The sequence below is a fragment of the Bos indicus x Bos taurus genome, chromosome 9, assembly GCF_003369695.1.
Source record: "Bos indicus x Bos taurus breed Angus x Brahman F1 hybrid chromosome 9, Bos_hybrid_MaternalHap_v2.0, whole genome shotgun sequence".
In the NCBI taxonomy this organism is placed as follows: domain Eukaryota; kingdom Metazoa; phylum Chordata; class Mammalia; order Artiodactyla; family Bovidae; genus Bos; species Bos indicus x Bos taurus.
In genome coordinates, this window is record NC_040084.1 from 25,120,802 (window position 1) to 25,140,925 (window position 20,124).

The window sequence follows — 20,124 nt, forward strand, 5'->3', positions numbered from 1 at the left end:
ACTCAAATTCTTTTTTTCCTTTTGATAATCTGGGCTTTCCATCACTGTATTACCTGACATCTTAATAACAACTTGCAAGAGAAAGCAAATAGAATATGCTTTACCACACAATCAAAGAACATTTTACCCAAGAAACCACTGGCCTCAGATGATATTTTTTATTTATATAATATGGCATTTTCTAGGTTAATAGGCAAAGAAATGCCCATGTGTTGCAAAGGATTTTAATGATCAGAATGCCTTTGCTCTGTTTTAAATTATGTGGCATAAAACTCGTCATGCTAACTTTTTGGCAACACACACACACACACACACACATACACTTTTTAACATACGCATTATTTCACTTATTCCTTTTTCATAAAGCACTTAACATTAAAAAGACCTCACTAGTCCACTGTCAATAGTAAGTTTTAAGACAATACTGAAAAAAGTCAAAACTTTTATTTTAAATTAAGTAAAGTCATAATATTGATACTCAGAGAACAACAAATAATATACAGAAAAAAATTTTAAGAAGCCACTTGAACACACAATTCTGAAGAAGGGTCATGTACTTTGTTTGGGTTATTCTGGGCCCAGAATATTGTCCATAAAGCAAGTTCAGCCCAGTCCAAGCACATGTATGTAATATTTACATGTGCTTTCTAAACAGGCACTTTATGAGAACGAAGTATTGATTTATGACCAAACCCATATTCTATAACAATAGGCATTCAGTTCAGTTCAGTCACTTCATTGTGTCCAACTCTTTGCGACCCCGTGGACTGCAGCACACCAGGCCTCCCTATCCATCACCAGCTCCCAGAACTTGCTCAAACTCATGTCCACTGAGTCAATGATGCCTTCCAACTATCTCATCCTCTGTCGTCCCCTTCTCCCCCCACCGTCAATCTTTCCCAGCATCAGGGTCTTTTCCAATGAGTCAGTTCTTTGCATCAGGTGGCCAAAGTACTGGAGTTTCAGCTTTAGCATCAATCCTTCCAGTGAATATTCAGGACTGATTTACTTTAGGACTGATTCCTTGCAGTCCAAGGAACCCTCAAGAGTCTTCTCCAAAACCACAGTTGGAGAAGTATCAAAAGTATCAATTCACAGTTCAAAAGTATCAATTCTTCCACGCTCAGCTTTCTTTATAGTCCAGCTCTTACATCCATACATGACTACTGGAAAACCATAGCTTTGACTAGATGGACCTTTTTTGGCAAAGTAATGTCTCTGCTTATTAATATGCTGTCTAGGTTGGTCATAACTTTTCTTCCAAAGAGCAAGCGTCTTTTAATTTCATGGCTGCAGTCACCATCAGCAGTGATTTCGGAGCCCAAGAAGATAAAGTCTGTCACTATTTCTATTATTTCCCCATCTATTTGCCATGAAGTGATGGGACCAGATGCTATGATCTTAGTTTTCTGAATGTTGAAAGCCAATTTCTGAATGTTTTAAGCCAATTTTTTCACTCTCCTCTTTCACTTTCATCAAGAGGCTCTTTAGTTCTTCTTCATTTTCTGACATAAGGGCAGTATCATTTGCATATCTAAGGTTATTGATATTCCTCCCAGCAATCTTGATTCCAGCTTGTGCTTCATCCAGCCCAGCATTTTGCATGATGTACTCTGCATAGAAGTTAAATAATCAGGGTGACAATATACAGCCTTAACATACTCCTTTCCTGATTTGGAACCAGTCTGTTGTTCCACGTCCAGTTCTAACTGTTGCTTCTTGACGTGCATACAGATTTCTCAAGTACAAGTACTAATTTGTACTTCTATATAAACCAACTATAAAGGTTTCCCAGGTGGCACAGAATAGAATCCCCCGGGCAATGTAAGAGATGCAAGAGACATGGGTTTAGTCCCTGGGTCAGGAAGATCCCCTGGAGAAGGAAATGGCAACCCACTCCAGTATTCCTGCCTGGAAAAATTCCCTGGACAGAGGAGCCTGACAGGCTACAGTCCATGGGGTTGCAAAGAGTGGGACATGACTAAGCGACTGAGCACACACACACATAAACTATGTAATGTTTAGCATTCTGACATTTGCCTTTAATTTCTCCTCAATAAGATGCTGATTACAATCCTTATCCAATGTAAGTCTGGACATAGTCCTTGTCCCCTCCAGATCGTCTTCTGAATGTCCTGTGTTGTTGTTGTCTAGTGCAATATGGCCTTTCCAGACACTTCTTTGTTCTGGGCCCTAAGCAGTGTACACAGAAAACTAGTCTTGTGCTTCTCAGACAACTGCTCTTAAGTTTGCGTTCTCACTGAAAGCTCAGCATTCTACAGCTGTTCTCCTTGTGACCTCCTTGGGATCTTTTCTCTGTTTTTCAAGTCATGTAATTTTGGTTGGTGAATTATAAGCCTCTCTTGCTAGGTAAAATAAAATCATGATCTTCCTAGAGTCATAACTGAAAATGGATCCCCCTTTAACTCAACCCCTTGACACTTCAGGTGTAATTCATTTTGTATTCTTTGACAACAGTGTCAGTCCCTAATGCTCAGCATTGTATAGATGACATATGCAAGAGGTTAAATCCAGCATTTTGCTAAATAGCCTGTAAATTTCCTTTTCAGCAGATTTTAATAGGACACATTTTTACTATATCAAAAATATATTTTGGCCTGCAGTTTCTCTTGATATATATCTTTAATGGCCATTAACACTCTCTGTGTGTGTGTGTGTGTATGTGCTCAGTCACTTCAGTTATGTCCAACTCTTTGCAACACTTTGGACTATAGCCAGCCAGGCATCTCTGTCCATGGAATTTTCCAGACAAGAATACTGTAATGGGTTGCCATTTCTTTCTCCAGGGGATCTTCCTGACCCAGGGATTGAACCTGTATCTCCTACAGCTCCTGCATTGACAGCCAGATTTTTTCCCACTCGACCCACCTGGGAAGCCCATTAATATTCTATAGAAAGTTTCAAACATGGGTTATCTATATGTAAACCATTTGGAAAATAAGATACAAAATGATTGGAAGAAGAAAGTATTAAAATAACACAATATCAGTTTTTCCCTCTCATTTTACTAAAATTCCTACAATCAGTGTCCCAAACCAAAGCCATGGGACAACACTTTTTACTCTTGAAAAAAATGTGTGAGGAGAACTTGTTTGGAACCAATTAAAAGATGATCCTTCTGGAACATTGGTTTTATGTGTACACAAAATTAAATTAAAAATATCTGGAAAATGCCAGCAAAAGGGTCAGAAGACGATAAGCTCTGAAAAGTAAGAACACACAATGTGCTTTTCAAGTACTTACAAAATCATAGAGAGGATCAAGGTTGAAAAATACTAGGGAATAACAAAGTGAAGTAAAAATGCATAAATGCATCTTATTTTTCTTGGCAAAAAGATATGAGGGAATAAATTCAGAATGCTATACTTGACTTTATCTTTATGTTTTCCTTTTGTTCCATGACTGAGGATAGAATCTTGTATTGCGTTTAGGTGTTATGTTCCTTGAGTCTCCATTAACCTGGAAAAGTATCTCTGTTTCTCTATGTCATTCATGGCATCGGTATCTTTGGGAAAGATGTATGTTAGAAACCATGAGGTCATTCTGATACCACCAGTTACAGTGCAACCTCACAAGGTTCCTCCTTGCCACTCCTCTTCTATACTGTGTCACGGCTTCTCCAAAGTGAGAACTCTTGCTTCCATCATCAATGCATGTACCCATTCGATAATTCTATTATAACAACAGGGAGTTTCAGAATTCCTACTTGCATACAACTAGAAAAAGGAAACCTCCTAAAAGAGTGTAAGATATAGAATCAAAGCACTGTGTCCAGATTCTTTGGATTAGTTATTTTAATCCTTAAATGTGCTTATGTCATTTATTTGAAATATTCTCTGCAATCTGATTAGGGTTTTTTCTTCATCATTATGAATTTAATTTTATTTTGAATTATGTAGGATATTAACATGCTTCCAAATGCCAAGATTGAACATCAAGGTATGCTCATATCCTTTCCACCCCATTCTTCCCTTGCAGGTAACCACTTTCAAAATTTCTTGATTTATCCTTTTAATGTTTCTTTCTGCAAAAGTAAGTACATATTTATTTCCTTATACCTCCTTATTTCTTACACAGTAAGCACCTTGCTACAGAAATTCTTTTAAACTTTGCTTTTTTCACTTAATAATATATCCTATAAATCATTTCTTATCAGTTCATAGAGCTCCTCTTCTTTTTCTTTACACTTGCATAGCATTTCATTGTGGTTTTTCAACTAATCTCCTATATTAAGCACTTTCAAATTATTTGCAAATACAGGTAATGATATAATAAATAACTTTGTGTGTATGTAATTTTGTAGAGTTGAACTGTCTCTTCAGAGTAACTTCCTAAAAATGAGATTGCTGGGTCAAAAGCTAAGAGCATATATGCATATTTAGTAATGCTTCATGCTAAGTCACCTCAGTCATGTCCGACTTTGTACAACCCCATAGACTGCAGCCCACCAGGCTCCTCTGTCCCTGGGATTCTCTAGGCGAGAATACTGGAGTGGGTTGCCATTTCCTTCTCCCAAGTAATGCTTCAGTCACCTCCAACTCTTTACAGTCCCATGGACTATAGCCCGCCAGGCTCCTCTGTCCATGAGGATTCTCCAGGTAAGAATACTGAAGTGAGTTGCCATGATCTTCCTGACCCAGAGATCGAACCCACATCTCCTGTGGCTCCTGCATTGCTGGGTGGATTCTTTACCACTGTGCCACCTAGGAAGCCCAAGAGCATATACGGTTTTGTAAAATATCTACTTTATCTGGTATCAAGATCTAGCCTTATTTTTTTATTGTTTTTATATGACTTATTTATTTTCCCCATGCTTTTCTTTCCAGCCTTTTTGAAAGTTTGTGTGTATCCTGTGTCAACATAGAGTGTGCTTTGCTTTATCAATCAATTTGGAATTCTTTTTTCCTCTAATAGTTGATTTATACCCATTCACATTTTTTATATGACTTGATGTGTTTTGCACTAACTCTTTCATATTATTTTGTAATTACTTGGTTTACAATGCTGTATTTACCATTTTTCCTTTGCCTTGTAATATAATTCTTTGCTATATTTAAAACTTTAATCAGTATAGGAAGGTTTGTTTTTGTCCTGTACACTGAATTTTGGGTTTTAATACCCAATTTTCACACACAAAAAATTAATGACAGGAAATAATAAATGGCCTTCCCAGCTGGCGCTAGTGATAAAGAAACCACCTGCCAATGCAGGAGACGTAAGATGCGAGTTTGATCCCCAGGTTGGGAAGATCCCCTGGAGGAGGGCATGGCAACCCACTCCAGTATTCTTGTCTGGGGAATTCCATGGGCAGAGGAGCCTAGTGGGCTACAGTCCATAGGATCACAAAGAGTCAGACACGACTGAAGCAACTTGGCACACACGCAACTAACAAATACTTTGGTTTAAGTAAGATGCTTCTGAATACTAATAGACACTTTTATAACAGATCACAAACTTAGTTTTAACAGGGCTTGGGAGTGTAGGCCAGCCACTGTGGCAAGATGTCCCAGGTGAGAAGGACGAGGCTCCAATCATGCCCAGATTTAAACCCTGGCATTTGTAGACCAAATTCTTGATTCTGTCAAGCTCAGTTAGTAAATAAATGATCTCAAAGGATGAGAGTTTAGAGCCTTTCACATAACCTATCTGTAGAGGTTGGATGGTTATGGGTACACCCTCTTACTCCAGCCTCTTCTTTACTCCCACACTATTATTTTGATACAGCTCAGGGCTCAACTCCCCAGCTCAACTCCAGTCCCTCCTACTGAGGGAAGCGTAACACTATCCAGGCATCTCCCAGCACAGAGAGCTGAATGTCATTGCTCTGCACAGTCTGATTTATATCAGGTTGGTTGACAATCACCCACATGCTAGAAACCCCCTGTGGAGAGGTGTGCACTGGCCCCAGGCCACAACTCTCTTCTTCTTTTTCTTGTTTTTGTCTCCTTGCCCCAAATCTGTAGTCGGAGGGACCTGCTGTGCATTTGTGAAATTATTCTCACGGGGACACGGAAGAACTTTGGCTTCCTTGAAATAATTTACACCTAACTTGGTTAAAGGCGCATACGTGATGGGCCGGCTCTAACCCATCACTAAGAAGTGTCACTTGCAGTTCTTCTCGTGCGAGGTTAGGGCACACACAGCAAACACTTTCTATCTTCTGGGGCTAGAAAATCTCTCTGAGTCAGAGATTATTCTTGACAATATGGTCCTAAATCCTTGGGGGGAAAAAAAAAGTCAGGGCAGATGGCCTGGGGCCAGTCAGGAAACCCTTAATCACCCAGAAAAACAAGGAACAGGAGAGGTCATTATTCTTAGTGGGCCAGACTGTTAAACAACGTTTTTAAGTCTTCAGATTTATAGCAAAGCACCTTGAAATATCTTAGGCAATTAAGAAGAACGAGACTGGTCCAAAAAGCATTATGCAAAATTCTCTTGCTCATTTTCCTTAAACAAAACTGTCTGACCATCTTCTAACTCAGTAGACAGCTTTCCTGTTGTCTCTCTCACTGGATCCTTTCACCATGGTAGATTGAGCACAATGACCAAGTTAATCCAAAACATCATACTAATTTAACAGAAGGGAAGATTAATTGGGGACAAGGTACACACACATTCATTTTCAAGCATATAATTTGGCTGTACTATCTTCTACCTGCAAGTGTAAAAAAAGCACAAGAACCTGAGTAGAAGGTGGGTGGATGAGCAATAACGGACTAGGAGCGAAAAATCCTAAAATTAAAGATTAATCAGAAAATGAAATTAATACTTTCTGAGCCCTGCAATGTGCCAGGCTTTCTCATAAAGTTCTTCATTATATCTTTATATAATACATACATTAAATCATTTCACACAACAACTATTTTACAAAAGCTTATTGTTGATGTTTTTACAAATGAGATAATTGTAACCTCCAATTGTTTAAGTGACTTGCCCAGTCTCACCCAGCTGGCATGTGACAATGTTAAAATTCATTCCCAAAGGCCATGCTCACTCTGGGTTCCAAACTATCAGCGGGTAGGGCCCTGTGGAAACAGGGCCTAAAGCCTGGCATACATGTGTAGGTGTTAAGTTGCTTCAGTCGTGTCTGACTCTGTGCAACCCTATGGACTGTGGCCTGCCAGGCTCCTCTCGCCACGGGATTTTCCAGGCAAGAACACTGCAGTGGGATACCATGCACTCCTCTAGGGGATCCTCCTGATCCAGGGATCAAAAACAAACCCACATTTCTTATGTCTTCTGCATTGGCAGATGGGTTCTTTACCACTAGCAGCGCCTGGGAAGCCCCAAACCTGATATACCAAAATATGTAATACTATCTCACCACAGTAAAAATTAATAATAATGAACTATTTACATGTCGTTCTTACTTCCAGTACATTTTCACCAACAGTCATGATACTGCTTTATCTGTACAAGTAAAGGAGGGAGAGTACAAAGACAGTCTGTAGTCTTCTAACTCTATGCCTGTGCTGTCATGAATCTAACTGAGACTATAAAGAAACCATGATTAGGCATGAAAGGAAGTCATTGTAAAAGAACAATTTCCTTTTAGAAACAGGATGAAGCCAGGAAAGTTTGCTGAAATTTCTAAAAGTAGTAGATTACCATGGCAATGAAAATAAAAATGGATTTTGTTTGAGACAGTATCAACCTGCAGTTTAGCACAATAATACAACATGAAAGGAAGAGACCTTGGACCTCATTGTGTTTATTCCTTACGAGATAAAAATATGGATAGCCTTTATAAAAAGGAAACCCCATGCAGAGAGCAGCCCTATATTAAATAATTTATACCTAAAATGAGAATTGAATATAAGAGTTTTGCATCAAGTACAGAAATAGAGAAAACCTGGGGTATCTAAGTTCATAGGACTTTAAAATGCTTACGACAAAAAGGAAAGCTGCCACTAGCTATTAAATTAGCTATCAAACATGAAAGCCTTACGGTGAGCACACCCAGACATGTATGTTAGAATGCTATGATGCTCAGTGAGCACAAGGCAAGAAAGTACTTAAACCACAGATTTAAATTTATTATTCACATTCTAAGTGGACCCAGTAATACTTCTGATTTTGGAATTTCTCAAGGCTCTTTCCACAAAGAAGGCAACACACTCTCTTGAAGAAATAGCATCCACAAAAAGTCAGACAAATTTGTTTTAGTCCAGCTACGTCACCCTATCTGGGCCACAGTTTCTACATCTATAAAATATTTTAAAATGCAACTTAAATAATTGCTTATATTAAATACTAATTATTATTCAAGTAATAATTAGGTTAGAGTTAATCTAAGGTCATTTGTAATGGTGAAATTCTGATTATGAGCTATACTTTGTCAACAAAGAATTTTTGTTTAAGAGTGGTTCATAATTCTGAGTTCTAAAGACTCTGTTCCCTGGAAGGAAATCAGATTAAGGGTTTATGGATACAAGATCACTTTTAGAGACAACTACAACAAATTAAAGACATATGTTCCTTTTAACCTGTGATATTTATAAAGTTATATCTTGCCAATGTGGCTTTAAAAAGGCTACATGACTAGTTAATAAGATAGATGAATAGCTACAGATAATATTACTTTAAAATTTTCTTCTTTTTAGGTAATTTTTGGAGGGCCTTTGAACATATTGTTCTAGAATTTTCTGGTATTTTACTATTGCTTTGTATCTTGATTTTTTTTGTCTCAATATTTCAGTTTCATAGCCATAAGACTATATGGAACTAAACAACCATATAGAATTATGATTATTTTAAAGGTAAAAATTTTGAATATCTTCCTTGAAGCCAAAATTTGGGAGAAATTTAAGAAAATATTTTCAATTATTAAGACTTAGGTATAAACCTTATATTTTAGGGATAAATTAAGCCAATGATAATAGCATAGAAGGAAAATACTACTATTATGCAATAGTGAGCATGGTGAAATGAGTCTGTCTTCACAAGATTAGTTGTACTTGAGGACAAGACCATTATTCTCTTTGATTAAGGAGTTCCACAGCAAAAGCCAAAACTTTGTAACTCATACAGTGGATAAACAAGACACGGTACACACTGATGTGCACACAGGTGTACGTGTGCATGTGAATGTAAATGTGAACATACAACACACATTTGGACAAACTGACCTGTAAATTCAGTGAACAGAAAAAAATGTTTATATAAAATGAGATTTATTGTAATGCTCTGAAATTCAACAGAACGAAGTCTGATTTGGCTTCCCCACTTACGAGCTGTAGAAACAGAACCAAGAGGATGTGTATGTATATATAGAAAGAGATTTACTTTTTAAGGAGTTGGTTCACACAATTGTGGAGGCTTGGAGAGTCCAACAGGGGATGGGGAAAGCCTGCAGGCTAGTAGAGACCCAGAAAGAGCTACAGTTAGAGTTCAAAGGCACTCCTGTCAGATCAGGAAGAACTGATGCTGCAGATGAAGTCTAAAGGCAGTCTGTTCCCTCTTGTTTGTGGAGGGAAGTCTTTTGTTCTAAGCAGGCCTTCAGTTGATGGAATTAGGCACCCACATTATGGAAACCAATCTGATTTACTCTAAAGCCACCACTTTAAATGTGAATTTCATCCAAAAACACCCTCACAGAAATAACCAGAGTAACGTTGACCAACGATCTGGGCACTGCGGTCCAAGCAAGTTGACACATAAAGTTAACCGTCACACTAGCTGGGCAATCTTAAGCAAATAAACAGCCCTCTCTGAATCTCATCCTCTGTTGAATTAGGTCAATAAAATCTGCCTCTTAGAAATGTTGTCAGATTATGTACACACAGATAGCACATAGTAGGCAATTAACATATTTTAGTCTTCTACAGCTACATATTTATATGTTCATGTGTGCATGCTAAGTCACTTCAATCGTGTCTGGCTCTTTGCCACCCTATGGACTGTAACCCAGGAGGCTCCCCTGTCCATGGGATTCTCCAGGCAAGAATACTGGAGTGGGTTGCCATGCCCTCCTCCAGAGGATCTTCCCAACCCAGGGATCGAACCCACATCTCTTATGTCTCCTGCATTGGCAGGCAGGTTCTTTACCACTAGCACTGCTGGGAAGCCCTGTATGGGTTCAGAATCGCTTGAATGTAATTGGTATATTTAAAGTGAAATAAAACTGCAAAAAAAAAAAAAAAAAACATGTCTTGAAATATGTGTAATCCTCACAGAGTTGATAAAAAACAACACAACAGAAAATAATTTATTCTTATTTACTCTCTATGCTTACAGCAGACTGTATTTTATGGTGTGTCCACAACTTGATTTAAAGCTCCTTTTGGTGTGATGCCCTAAACCAAACCTAGGTATGCACTGATGATCAGTGACACGCACTTGGCCATTTTGAAGCAATCACATGCTGTCAAACTCTTATTTGTGACATGCAAAACCAGCAGAATTTCAGTTTTTAAAAGATTGTTTCACTGTATTTCCCAGCCAAGAACAAAGAAATATTAATGATCCTTCATCTGGAAGATTAAAATAGGATTTTTTTTAAGGATGAATGAATGCAGCCAGATAAAATAGAAACTGTTCATAATCCCTAACCTTTGCTCCAAATTTAACCAAGGCCTCTTTCAGAGGTTTGAGGAAGCTCAGTGTTCCCCCCACCCCCGCCCTGAGTTAGTCTTCATTTTTGCCTCTCTCTGCAGTTTTGGATTCCAGCTGGAATCAAACATACCCAAATACCCAAGATGAGGCTGTTCTCATAAGATATCCAGCCCAGTTTTCAAGACTTGAGAGGTTCAGATAGTTCAGATAAGGTTTGAGATCAACAGCCAAGCACTTGAATGGTTATCTGGACTGAACTTTCCAAGTTTTGCCCAATATTAGCTCCTAGAACTGGAGATAAATATTACCTCTAATTAGCTCTTCCATTTCTTAGACACATCTGGATCTCACACAATGTTAAGACATTATATATATGGCATTTTGCATGTTTTGTGGAGATTGTTTTGTGATATTTTAATAAATTACAGTCAAAAAAGTAAATAGAGAAGTGATTACTGATTCATTTATAATTTTGCCAGTTACATGTATTACTTTATTAAAGACCTACAAGGTTTAGAACCAGAAATAAGGATGACCTAATTCTATGGCAGATAGGAGCATATGATACAGAACAATGATTCATTATTTTCCCCCTAATATAACAAGTATGAATAATGTTTCAGAATCCAGATGGAAAACAATGGGCATTATTTCATTTCTATTTAAAAAAAAAAAAAAGCACAATTGCTCAAGATGGAAACTAAGCTGAATACAACCTTCCTTTCCTGCTAGAGATCCTGATAAAATGACAGGAAAGGATAAAGCTTTGACAATGAAGTGAAGAGAAAGGAGATAAAAGCAGTGAGGAGTCTGTAACAAATGGATGCAAATCAGAAATAAGATGGAAGGGTGTTGGTGAGGTCAAAACAGAGCAAGGAAGGGGCAGCCCAGAATATCTGGGAATGAAAGCCTTCCATGGTGGCTCAGATGGTAAAGAATCCACCTGCAATGAGGGAGACCTGGGTTCGATCCCTGGGTTGGGAAAATCCCCTGGAGGAGGTCATGGCAACCCACTCCAGTATTCTTGCCTGGAGAATCCCCATGGACAGAGGAGCCTGGTGGGCTACAGTCCATAGAGTGGCAGAGAGCTGGACATGGCTGAGTGACTAAGAACCACACAGTATGAAGAAAACTGATCTTCCACCTAAATGCAAAACAGTATCAGGCACAGAATCAGAAGACAGTCAGTTGTGAGAGTGAGAAGGGAGGCCAAAAATGTGGGCACTGTTAGTGATCAATCTGCCACAAACATTGCTTACATTATCAATGACCTCATTTCCTTTCAAAGCATGGCACTACCCTGAATAATCCCAGTGGGGGTCCACTGTCCAGCTACTGGGTCTTATTCATCATCTAGGTAAGATTTTCCACCCACGAGGGAAAGCTCTGTCTCTCTTGTAAGAGGAGAAAAGGGAATGCAGGAGACCAAGGTCGAGGCAGAAATCCCCCAAAGTAAGTCATCTAGAGGAACATATCAGATCGTTGAGGAAGAGAAACAGTCTTGCCTCTGATAATGTTAAATATTTTTTGTGACTTCTAAGTATTGCCTGACTCAGCCTGGGCTTCCCAGGTGGCACTAGTGGGAAAGAACCTGCCTGCCAATGCAGGAGATGTAAGAGATGTGAGTTCAATCCCTGGGTGGGGAAGAACCCCTGGAGGAGGGCATGGCAACCTACTCCAGTAGTTTTGCCTAGAAAATCCCTTGGACAGGGTTGCAAAGAGTCGGACATAACAGAAGCGATTTAGCACACACACAGAAGCCACTGGCTCTTGTTTTGAGTGACGGTGAGCAGTGGGGGGACAAGAGACAGAAAAGCTTCTTGTGTTGAAGCAGTCAATTAACTAGTTAATACATACACAAATATCTCTGGGCCTGAGGGTCCTCAACTCTAAAATAAGGAAAGGGGATTTGTAGGTCAATTTTTCTCTAAGTTCTCTAGAGCTTTAACAGTCAATTATGCTGAAAAATATAAATAACCAATACATTTTATAAATGAAAAGAAAGAAGATATTAAAAACTGAAGGCTGTTGAGCATAATCATAAGGTTAAAGGTTATTGAGCATGATTATAAGATTCTTTCACGAGTCTTGCTCAAAAGTCTGTCAAGACTAAAAGAGGGACTAGGGCGACAGATATCCTTGAGAGGCATATATAAGCAAAGAACTTTAATCATATTTATTAAATACAAAGTATGTGCAAGTATTTTGTTAAAACTAGGACTATAGCTGCAAACAAGGTATTTTCCCTAGATTCCTGGGTGCCTATCAACAAAGGTAGAAAAAAAAGAAAACAGAGGATATGTGATCAAGGCCATTATGAGTTAGTGGTGGGGGTGTGTGGAAAAACCCAGGCTGAAAGTGTCAAGAAAGGCTTCGCAGAGAAAATGAAGATGGTGACACAAGAGTTAGTTCAGCAAACAGTAGGAAAGACTGTTGGGAAATGGTTAAGACTGATTAAACTATTTCTTGCATTCTATCTCTGTATGACAACCATCAATTAAATAGGTGGACATTTTAATGGCCCATTCCAGGAATTAAAGACAAACTTACTAAGCAACCCATCTTTACTTCACATTTACCACAGAGAAGTGTTACCCTGTAACAATTTTAAGCTCCTTTACTATATGCTACAGACTAAATGTTTGCATCCCCAAAAACTCATATGTTGAAATGTAATCCTCAGTGTAATGGTATTTGGAGGTAGGGGTCTTTGGGGTGAGTCATGAGGGTAGAGTCCCAGTGAATGGCAGTTTTGGTATTGTTTAGTGGCTAAGTCCTGTCTGACTCTCTTGTGACCCCATGGATTGTAGCCTACTAGGAGAAGGCAATGGCGACCCACTCCAGTACTCCTGCCTGGAAAATCCCATGGACAGAGGAGCCTGGTAGGCTGCAGTCCATGGGGTCGCTAAGAGTCAGACACGACTGGGCGACTTCACTTTCACTTTTCACTTTCCTGCATTGGAGAAGGAAATGGCAACCCACTCCAGTGTTCTTGCCTGGAGACAGGACAGGGGAGCCTGGTGGGCTGCTGTCTATGGGGTCGCACAGAGTCGGACATGACTGAAGCGACTTAGCAGCAGCAGCAGCAGCAGGCTACTCTGTGCATGGGATTTCCCAGGCAAGAATACTGGAATGAGTGGCCATTTCCTTCTCTAGGGGATCTTCCCAACCCAGGGATCAAACTCATGTCTCCTGCATTGGCATGTGTGTTCTTTACTGCTGAGCCACCAGAGAAGCCCAATGAATGGCATTAATGCCCTCATAAAAGAGACTCAGGTCTTCCCTGGTGGTTCAGTGGTAAAGAATCTACCTGCAATGCAGGAAATGTGGGTTCGATCCCTGGGTTGGGAAGATGCCCTGGAGAAGAAAATGGTAACCCACTTCAGTATTCTTGCCTGGGAAATCCCATGCACAGAGGAGCCTGGCATGCAACAGTCTATGGGGTTGCAAAAGTTGGATAGGACTTGGCTAAACCACCAGCAGGAGAGACTCCAGAGAGTGACCTTGCCACTCCCACCATATGATGCGAAAGACCAAAGAGAAGACCAGGACATCTGTGAACCAGGAAGCAAGCTCTCACCAGACACTGAATCTTCTGGTGCCTTGATCTTGGACCTCCCAGCCTCCAGAGCTGTAAGAAATAAATTTCTGTTGTTTATAAGCCACACAGTCTACAATACTTTGTTATAGCCGCTCAAATTGACTAAGACATGGGGTAACATTCTGAAGAATAAACTTTTCAAGGGAGGAAGACAGCAATGCAGTGAAGAGATGAAGCAGCAAAGAAAGAGATGGAAAAAACAGAATTTTCCTATTCTGTTAAAAATCAGATGAGGAGAGAGTTTTCTAATAAGACAAAACATTTGACTATAAGAAATAGCAATACCTAAGAAGACCTGTGGAAGAAAAGACAAACTAAATTTAAAAGACCTAAAAGGCCAGATTGCATTTTGTCAAGATATATACAAAAAGATTGATATTTATAAAGTAAAACTGATAGAATTAAAGGATGAACAATATAAAAATACTTAAAACCTTGCAAGAAACTTTTAGAACAGGTCAGAGACCATGTTTGATCACTGCTACTGCAAGAGGCTTTGAAGATAGAAGTTTCGAATGTCAGACATAAGAGTGCAAAAGCTACAAAAAGGTTTTCATGGAGATTTGGTAAACAAAAGAGGGAGAATTAGATGAAACAAGAAAGACTAGGACTTAAAGGTCTCTGTAAAAGACATGGAAAATTTTCCATACACTTATCAAAAAGCATTGGCAAAAGAAAAATCAGAAGGATAAAACACATTAGAAAACCCAAGAGTTAATCCTACAAATGTGGAAAATTTTAATATTGAGTTTAGAAGAAATACATGCATAATATTTCTGGAAATTTATACTTTTAGTAAGAGCATTTCTAATAAAGGAATATAGGCAGTATATGAAAGAAACACATTTCACAGGTTAAACAGTTTAGAAGAACAAATTTGGTAATAAGTGTGAGAACATTTAGCAGTGTATGAAGTATAACACAGATGTATTGTCATTAAAATACATGTTATTTGATTCTCAGGTATTTATAATCTGTAAGTAAAACTTGTCATGTACTGTGTAATAGTGCACGGTGGAAAAAAAATGAAAAAGGCTGTGTCTTGTAAACCTCAGATAACACAATGATCAATTATCAAAGCATAAGCAAACAACACAGCCCATGTGCAATCACTCAGAAAGTCAAGCTTCATCAGATTAACAGTTGCAAGATATTGCTGCTGCTGGTAAGACGCTTGTTTATTAAAATAAAACTTCCTTTCAATAGTTTCTTTTTGTTTTGGTAGTATAACATTATCTTCAAGTTAAATTCTAACCAATAGAACTTTCTTTTTCTTTTTTTTAACTGGAGGGTAATTGCTTTGCAATGTTGTGTTAGTTTCTGCTGTTCATCAACATGAATTGGGTATAAGTATACATACATCCCCTCCTTTTGTGCCTCCCCACCCCTCATTCTCCACCACAGAACTTCCTTAGATTAAAGCAGAGTCATGGCATTTTTGGCTTTCTTCCCCACTGCACTTTTTCTAGCCTCTCCTCTTTGTATCAGACTACTTCTCTCGTATGCAAGAATAAAGACAGAAACACAGGCATGGAGGGTCTAGCCGTTTGATTCATTCAGTATTGCTAATTATGACAAGCACACAGTTCAGGTACAGGAGAAAGCAGAACAGGAAATGCAAGGTCTCTGTTCTACTAAATCACCCATAGCAGTGGGAGAAATAATAAATGAAGATGGAATGATAGGTAGGTAGGTAGATATAAATGAGAAGACTATTAGAGGTAAAGCTATGAAAAGAGTTAAAATAGAGTGACCAGAAGACTATTTCAAATGAGGTGGTTAGAGAAAGCCTCTCTGAAGAAGGGCCAAATCTAAAGTATAAGAAGGAATGAGCCGTGTAAAGATTGGGAGGAATTAATTCATGTAGTGAGGAAAGAGGGCAAAGGCCCTATGGTGAGAAAATATCACACTTTAAAGAAGTAAAGAGTAGGATTGGAATATCCCAGAATAGAAGATGAGTGGTAAGGTGGGGTTGAGGAAAGATCATATAGGGTTTTATAAGCCAGAAAAAGGCATTCGGCTTTTATTCTAAGAGTAATGTAAAGCATTGCTTGTCAGTTGCTAAGTTGTATCTGACTCTTTTGCAGCCTCGTGGACTGGAGCCTGCCGCGCCTCTGTCCATGGGCTCTCCCAGACAAGAATACTGGAGTTGGCTGCCATTTCCTTCCCCAGGGGCTCTTCCTAACCCAGGGACTGAACCTGGGTCTCGTGGATGGGCAGGAGGATTCTTTACCATGGAGCCACCAGGGAAGCCCAATAAAAAGCATTGCTGGGTTTTTAACAAGAGAGCAGTAGGATGTGGTTTAAATTTGTTTTTAAAATGTTTCTTTATCTACTGTGACAGATCTTAGTTGTGGCATGCAGGATCATTAGTGGCGACATGCAAATTATGAGTTGCAGCATGTAGGATCTAGTTTCCTGACCAGGGATCAAACCAGGGCCCTCCGCACTGGGAACACTGAGTCTTAGCCAATGGACGCCCTGGGAAGTCCTGGGTCTGCTTTAAATGTTTAAAAAATGACCCAGGCTGCTAAGTGGGACAGAAGAGGAGGCTTGAAGACAAAGCAAGAGGTACTTTCAGTGTTCAGGTGAGAGAAGATAGTGATGCCACTTGACTGTTTATAGAGCAGACAGAGAAAGGAGACAGTTTGGGAGTTTCTTAAAGGTATTTTATCCAGTCCCATCACTTCATAGCAAATAGATGGGGAAACAGCGGAAACAGTGGCTGAGTTTATTTTTCTGGGCTCCAAAGTCACTGCAGATGGTGACTGCAGCCATGAAAGTAAAAGATGCTTACTCCTTGGAAGGAAAGTTATGACCAACCTAGATAGCATATTCAAAAGCAGAGACATTACTTTGCCAACAAAGGCCCAGCTAGTCAAGGCTATGGTTTTTCCAGTGGTCATGTATGCATGTGAGAGTTGGACTGTGAAGAAAGCTGAGCACTGAAGAATTGATGCTTTTGAACTGTGGTGTTGGAGAAGACTCTTGAGAGTCCCTTGGACTGCAAGGACATCCAACCAGTCCATCCTAAAGGAGATCAGTCCTGGGTGTTCTTTGGAAGGACTGATGTTGAAGCTGAAACTCCAATACTTTGGCCACCTCATGCGAAGAGCTGACTCATTTGAAAAGACCCTGATGCTGGGAAAGATTGAGGGTAGGAGAAGAAGGGGACAACAGAGGATGAGATGGTTGGATGGCATCACTGACTCAATGGACATGAGTTTGGGTGGACTCTGGGAGTTGGTTATGGACAGAAAGGCCTGGTGTGCTGTGGTTCGTGGGGTTGCAAAGAGTCAGACACAACTGAGCGACTGAACTGAACTAAAGGTGTTTTATTAGGAAATATATCATTTAGTGCAATATGTCAAATTGAGATACACCAGAATCAAAATAAAGTCTAGAAAGTATACAAACATAATTTGCCCATAGAGTTTTCTGTCACAGAGTGTCTTGTAGAACTAAAGTTTGGTTCAGATGGTAAAGAATCTGCCTGCAATTCAGGAGACCTGGGTTCAATCCCTGGATTGAGAAGATTCCCTGGAGAAGGGAATGGCAACCCACTGCAGTATTCTTGCCTGGAGAATCCCATGGACAGAGGAGCCTGTTGGGCTATGGTCCATGGGGTAGCAAAGAGTCGGACATGACTGAGGGACTAAGCACACACAGTAAAAACTGAAGAAACTACTCTTCATCATCTAACTTGCATTTTGAACAACAGACACATGACCAGTTTTCTCAGAGCAGCAGAAATTATCAGTTGGAAGAAGTGGTGTTTAGATTATCCCTCTGAATCCAGTTTGGTGGCCCCAGGATCAGATATATTAAATTATCAAAATTGATAAAAGAATATTCTTTGGACAAGTCAGTGAGATCACACAGGTGATTTTTATCATGATTTCTTGTTTTTCAGTAGTAATTAAATTCTTGTGACTAATTCTTCAGCTGATTGTTATTTTCTGATTTTTAAAACCATTCCGTTGCAAAATAATGTTCTACTTATTATAAAATTAGGCTATTGTAATTATAGACTAGAAGCTCATATTTGGTCTGGTCTTATGTAGTCTTCAAGATATGCTTAGTGGTGTTTATATTTTTGTCATCATACTGTAATTTTTTTTTTAATTCTTGCCTGGAGAATCCCAGGGATGGGGGAGCCTGGTGGGCTGCCCTCTATGGAGTCTCACAGAGTCAGACACGACTGAAGCAACTTAGCAGCAGCAGCAGCAGCAGCAGCAGCAACAATTACAATTACAGGTAGAAAAGTTGTATTATTAAAATTAATATAGGAAATATAACTTTTATATTGGCAATCTGAAATTGTGTAGCCCCTCGTTTTGCCTCATTGAAAAATATTCATTTTTACAGGATAATATCTGATAGTACAAATATTCTGAGGAACCCAACTATCACAATATAAACATTATAGTAAAAACAGTTACCATATATTATACCAAATGAATCAGCAGGTAGATGCTATACAACCAGGAAGATTATTTACCTATAAATACATTGTTAGGCATATATTAGATTACAACTTCTGAAATTTAATCCAAAGACATGGAAACATAAAGGCATTTGATGACTTGTAAACTTATACCTAGGCTTCCCAGGTGGTAAAGAACCTGCCTGCCATTGAAGAGGACATAAGAGGCAAGGGTTTGATCCCTGGGTTGGGAAGATGTCCTGGAGGAGGGCATGGCAACGCACTCCAGTGTTCTTGCCTGGAGGATCCCTTGGACAGAGGAGTCTGTCAGGCTACAGTCCATAGGTTTGCAGAGTCAGACACGACTGAAGTGACTTAAGAATGCTCGAACAAACTTACACCCATGCATTCTCATTCAGGTTCTGTTGGAGTTGATGCTAGATTTGACCAGCACATACGTATGTTGCAATGGCTCAATCCTTGGGATGTTGTTAACACAGAAAGAATTCAATTAATGCTAGTTCCACACACACACACCCCATTTACTTGATGAGGGCTTCCCTGATAGCTCAGTTGGTAAAGAATCTACCTGCAATGCAGGAGACCTGGGTTCTATCCCTGAGTTGGGAAGATCCCCTGGAGAAGGGAAAGGCTACCCACTGCAGTATTCTGGCCTGGAGAATTCCATGAGGTCACAAAGAGTTGGACACGACTGAGCAACTTTCACTTTAACTTATTTACTTAATGAAGAAATGTTAGAAAACGCATAAAGAAACTTAGAAGTTGATATTACAATGTGTTCGGTAGTCTGAAAGTGTTCAATAAAATCATTCTAAAATTCCAAAGAGATTTTTTTTAATGGTCTTCAGTCATGTATTACTAAAATGACTCCTTTCTTAAAAATCTTTTCACCACCTGCTCTTAGATACTTGTATTTCTTCTCTTCACTGCTTGGTTTTTTCACTTCTTATCCTCTATAAAGAGAAAAATCATCTTAAGCAACTAAATAAGCATTGTGACTATGTTAACCACAGCCACTAATTTGCTGACACTGCTCCCATTGAGAGATTGCCTTGGTCCCCTCCCTTTAAGTTATGGTGGGTTTTTTAATCGCTTTTATCAATATAGTATGTTGGACATGATGCTACGTGAGTCCCAAGGCTAGTTCATATGGGACCATGCATGCAACTTGCCCTTGGACTCAGGGAACACTCACTCTTAAAGAGCATTGAGCTGCCTTGTAAGAAATCCAGTTACAGTGACACTGCCATGCTAGAGAAGCCACATGTAGGCACTATTGTTGGCAACCCAGGTGAGCATAACCCTCAACTGTCCCAGTCAGACACCAGATAAATGAAGAAGCCGTCTTGAGAGTGATCCTCCCGCTCTCAGTAGTTCCAGCCCTGACATCCGAGTTACCCGCAGCTGTTTGAGTCCTTCTAGCTGAGATCCCAAACTTAGGGAGCAGAGAAGAGCAGTCCTTTCTGTGGCTTTCTGAATTCTAGATCTTCAGAATCCACGA